Source organism: Mesocricetus auratus, unplaced genomic scaffold (assembly GCF_017639785.1).
Source record: "Mesocricetus auratus isolate SY011 unplaced genomic scaffold, BCM_Maur_2.0 Super-Scaffold_100013, whole genome shotgun sequence".
Taxonomy (NCBI): domain Eukaryota; kingdom Metazoa; phylum Chordata; class Mammalia; order Rodentia; family Cricetidae; genus Mesocricetus; species Mesocricetus auratus.
The window spans coordinates 16,876,000-16,881,485 of record NW_024429196.1 but is presented as its reverse complement, the minus strand read 5'-3'; the positions used below and the strand labels follow the sequence as shown (position 1 = coordinate 16,881,485).

At 39.0% G+C, this 5,486-nt stretch overlaps 1 long non-coding RNA gene across 1 annotated transcript; it reads right to left on the bottom strand.

Moving 5' to 3' along the window:
- Window positions 1–1,222: 1,222 nt before the first annotated feature.
- On the bottom strand, window positions 1,223–4,934 carry LOC121143443. Its single transcript, XR_005880628.1, has 5 exons — window positions 4,894–4,934; window positions 3,386–3,492; window positions 2,593–2,630; window positions 1,869–2,023; window positions 1,223–1,706 (listed from the first exon to the last, which is right to left on the bottom strand). It is a non-coding gene; the product is annotated as an uncharacterized LOC121143443 (long non-coding RNA).
- Window positions 4,935–5,486: the final 552 nt, after the last annotated feature.

Sequence of the window (5,486 nt, the reverse complement as noted above, 5' to 3'; positions counted from 1 at the left end):
CATTTAACAAATCACCTCCTCCCACACCAATGCAAATGGTTTTCATATAGGAAGACTGTAAATTGATAGAAATCAATCCAAAAAGCATTATGAAAGAAAATTAAAAGAATTCACAGTGTGCAATTTTAACTTCTGAACTTGAAAGTGAAATACATTAGACTTTCCAGGTTGTGGCATGTTGTTTTGCTTTTTCTCATCACACAGTTTTAATTAGAAGGATGTTTCCACAGTTTGTTCTTGTCGCTCTTACCGCTTTGACTAGAATGATCTTTTTCCAAGTCTCCTGGTACTCTATTAGGTAATAACACTGAAATTTGTTAAGTCTGATCTATACAAAAGGATTCTGTGATCAAACAATTATGGAAAATGAATATTTCAAAGAAGTTATATTTTTCTTTCTTCCTTTCTTAACTAGAAATTAAGCCTGGGGCCTTAAACACACTTCTATTCCTAAACAGATACCTTTACCAGGGAATATCTCAGAATTTCAATAATGTATGCCATTTTAAAAATTATTTTAATGTGTGTATTAAATCTCCAGGACTGGGGTGGACAAAGTGTTGGTTAATGTACTAGATTCTTATATTTATTTTCATAGTTTGTTTTCTGAACCAGTGTTCCACAAGGCAGTTTGGGAAAGATGGTGACATGGAAGATGAGAAGTCAGTTTGATATGCCACCAAGTGACCTAGTTCAACTGGGTTGACAATAAATGACTAAAAGCTGCTTGCGTGGTATGTGGATATGTTAACCAGAATTGATTATTTCTTTCCAGTTTTAATTAAACAAAAGTCTTCATCTCAAATGAGACCTTAAAAAGTAGAGCAAATACCTATAGTTCCCTTGACACATGTATATCTCTAAGCTTACAATGAGATTGTCAAAATACCTGTTTTATCTAGACTAGTATGGATATATTCCTGCTTCCAGGAGTCTACCCTAAAGAGCTTGATAGCAGATGCTTCGAAATTATCACCAAAGAAAACATTTTACCAATTTGTAATCTTCATAAGTCAGGCAGTCCCTGTGAAAATATCCCCTTTTATGTTTTTTTTTGAGACAGGATTTCTCTGTATTGTTTTGGAGGCTGTCCTGGAACTTGCTCTGTAGACTAGGATGGCCTCCAACTCACAGAGATTCGCCTGCCTCTGCCTCCCAAGTGCTGGGATTAAAGGTGCATGCCACCAACACCTGGCTAATATCCCCATTTTTACCTATTCATGATTTCCTATAAATAAAGGTCTCTTTATTTCCAGATTCCATACCCAAAACTTAACAAGGTGGTCTTCTTTTCCTATTGGTAACCCCTTGATCTCCTTCAGTTTTCTTCTTGCTCTAGCTAATATTTCAAGTACTAAATCGAATAGATACGAAGGGAGCAGACATCCTTTTCTTGTTCTTGATTTTAGTGAAAATTATTTCTTTCCCTTTAGGTTTATGTTGGTCGTAGGCTTGCTGTACATTGTCTTTGTCATCTCTCCAGGTACCACCTTGTGCGAGCATACCCACATGGGCCAAGGACTTTGTTCTGTAAGCATGGCATCTCTTAGCAGCTGAGGCTTTGGGGCATGGTAACTGAGAACAGTCTCTCTGGGGAGCCAAGTTTAGGTTAAATCCCAGAGGATGATTTTGAAACATCTGGGAAGAGCCTGGAGATGACAGTCACATGCTTGGGAAAGAGCAGATGTCCAAGGACAAACTGTCAGCTGCAGGGAAGAAAATGAAGAGGAGCTTTTGAAATAAATCCAAGGTATAATCACGGGAATGATTAAAGTCCATAAACACAAGTCATTAGCAACAGAGGTTGACCTGCTATGTTTTCATAGTCATCACAAAGAAAGAGAAAATGCTACAATAAAGTATTTCACCTTGAATGAATTCTTCAACCAGCAGTGTTTCCACTGTGCCTAAGAAGTTTCCTTTTCTCTCTGAGTAAAATTCACCCAGTTCCCCTTAATATGAAGTCACCTCTCAGTAAGGTCGGTCAGGCTCCAGATTGATATAGAATTCTGCTCCAATAATTCTGATGAAATAAACAGAAATCACTCAGAACTAAGTGTCTGGAGTCTAGTTGGCAATACTTAAAGACTACAGCAGCCATATATGTTCCAGGCCCCAGATTTGTTAATACAAAGTCCTGATGTGGGATGTCCTACTTTACGCTGAAAATAAGTTTCATTTTTTATTGGTTGACACATAAAGCTGTTTTAACCATTGTTCAGGCAGATTATAGCTAGGCAGTTATTGAGAAACAGTTATTGAAAAAAGAAAGTGGAATGAGAGAGATACCATGTATCTGCCAAAGGGGTAAGATGCCATAATATTTCTGGTAAGTTATGGCCAAATGGCAGTGCACAGATTAGTAAATATGGGTAATTTAATTGTGAGAGCTATCCAGTAATATCCCTGAGCCACTGGCCAAGTAATTATAACTAATATTAAGCCACTGAGTGTTATTCAGGAACTGGCAGGTGGGATGAGAAACTTCCAGCTATTAAGTCCTGTGAAAGACAATGGCATAAACAACCCAGCCTTATTATAGAAATATAATCTGCTTATTTAAATTGGTAAATCACATGTACTATAACTTACATTGATGAACTCAACTGTGTAGAATGTTTTCAGGTACACTGCAAGCACAAAGAAGTATTACTGGCAATTATAATAATTACAATATTGTTTATATCTTTAGTGCATTTCTCTATTTCAGTCATAACGTTAAAAGACTACATGTATCACTTATTTTAAATTCACAGCTCTGCAGCAGCAGACACTACTACTATACCAATTTTCAAAAGAAGAATTAGAGGTTAAAGCATATCACTGGTAAAGTCTGAAAGTTTAATATGGGGATTATTTTCCCTTGAGTATTTGCTTGTATTATCAGTTAATATTTCATTTAACTACAGATAATATATATCATTTTTCTAAGTATGTTATGCAAGGAGGATCCATATTCATGCAATAAGAAGACAGCATGAGCCTCATGCTGACATCTGTTATTCTTGTCACCATGTTCTAACAATAACAAAGAAAGTCCAGGTAGGTACTGTGCAAAGAATGCTCTAAGTTACAGCAAGGAAACACCAAGTTTGGAAACTTGCAACACTATAAAGGGTTTTTAACACCAGAAGGGAGACATATCTTTATTATTTTAAAAATAAGTTAAATAACACCCTGTGACCTATATACATATTAAACGGTCATTTGCTAAGCAAACATCTTTGAAATAAAAGTTCAGAAAAAGAGCTGTCATAAGAGAATATGCATACATGGTGGAGAGTTGTTCACAAATACATAAAACAAAGGGATTACAAAAGGCAGATGGGTTGAGGACATGGAGTTCAAGACAGGTTGGAGTGAGATCATCCCTTTCAATTTTTACCTTACTGACTTATAAGCAATGATTCTGCTTTGCTCATAAGACACATTCATAACTTGTTCTCCTTCATGTGAAAATGTGAGTTACTTTGTTAGCAGCATTCTTCTGAACTGGAAGTAGAAAGGGACCCAAGAAATAAAACAGGTTATTAGAGACATCTTCAACACTTCTGCTTCCACCACTACTAAGAATTAAATAAGAAATAATAGAGTCTTAGACTCATCATCAGTTTCATCAATCAGAATCTGAAAACCTAGTGTTTGTTATTTAAAAGGCATCTCCTGAGCAATAAAAATCTCCTTACTGCAGCTTCTTTAAATGAGTGGTACCTATGGCACCCTTCCCATGAGAGACAACAGAGAGTATAGACATAAATAGCATCCTTGGTAACATCCCAACAGCTGCACAGAAATGAAACACAAAGTAAAAAAAAAGCGTTGCCTTCTCTCTGCCCTCTGCCCACATCCTAGAATACTGTGGTTCTCAGCAATGTCTGATGGATTTTGCTCTTCCTTTTTTCACTTGCTAATTAGGCTTCAAATTTTATTTTCTATTTATTCTTCTCTCATTCTGACCACAGTTTCCCCTCCCTCCTCTCCTTCCAGCATCCTTTCAATATACACACCATATCCACTCTTCCTCCATTTCCCTTCAGAAAAAGACAAATCTTCCAGGAATATCAACTAAACATGGCATAACAAATGCAATAAGACTAAGTACACTCCCTCAATCAAGACTGGGCAAAGCAACCCAGTAGGAAGAAAAAGGCTCCCAAAGCAGGTAAGAGTAAAAGATAGCTCCCACTCCCACTGTTAGGAGCTGCACAAGAATACCAAGCTACACAACCATAATATATATGTAGAGGACACAGCTCAGACACATATAGGTGCTCTAATCCCTGTTTCTGTCTCTGTGGGCCCCTATAAGTACTGGTTAGTTGATTCTGTGGACTGTGTTCTTGTGGTGTCATGACCCCTCTGACTCCTACAATCGTTGCTCCACATCTTCCACAGGATTCCTCAAACTCCTCTTATCATTTGGCTGTTGGTCTCTGCATCTGCTCCTATCAGTTGAGTCTCTGATTACTATTATGCTAGACTCCTGTCTAGGAGTATAACAGAGTATCATTAGGAATCACATTATTGACTTTTTAAAAAACTTTTTATTCATGTTTATATACCAACCACCATCCTCCCTTCCTTCCCTCAACCCACTCTTTCCCCACCCTGTACCCCATCCCCATCCACTTATCAGAAAGGATAAGGCTTCCCACGGGACACCACTAACCCAGGCAGGATCAGGACCCTTTCTGACCTGTAAAAGGAAGCTTTTCCTTACTAACCGCTTTGGTATATCACCCGCCAGTTGCCTGGGCTCTGCCACATTGTAGTCCCCAAATAACACACAAGATGCTGTATTAATTATGAAGCTGTTGGCCTTGCTTGTTTCTTACTGGCTAGCTCTGACTTAAGTAATTACACCATAATTGTTCATCTAAGTATTTCTCTTACCGGAGAATAGTTCCGGGCTTCCTACCCCATGGCGGTTACATCTCAAACTCTCCTTCCCAGAATCCTCCTGGATTCCTAGCCCCACCTATCTAGATTCCTATTGGCCAGACAGTGCTTCATTGACATATACACAGGACTTCCCCAACACTGACCCATCAAGGTTGAGCAAGGCATCTCACCATTAGGAATGGGTTCCAAAAATGCAACTCATGCACTGGGGATAAATCTTGGTCCCACTGCAAGGGACTCCACAAACAGACCAATCCACACAAGTTTCACCCACATGTAGAGGGTCTCGTTCTGTCCCATACAAACTCCCCAGCTGTCAGTCCAGAGTCTGTGAGCTCCCGGGAGCTTGGGTCAGATGTGTCTACGTGTTTCCCCAGCATGTTCTTGACTCCTCCCCCATTCATATAATCCCTCCTTCTCTTCAACTGGACTCCAAGAGCTCTGTCAGGGCTTGCCTGTGGAACTCTCTGCATCTGCTTCCATCAGTTACTGGGTGAAGGTTCTATGATGACAATTAGGGTAGTCACCAATCTGAGTACAGGAGAAGGCCAGTTCAACTACCCTCTCCACTATTGCTTGGAGTC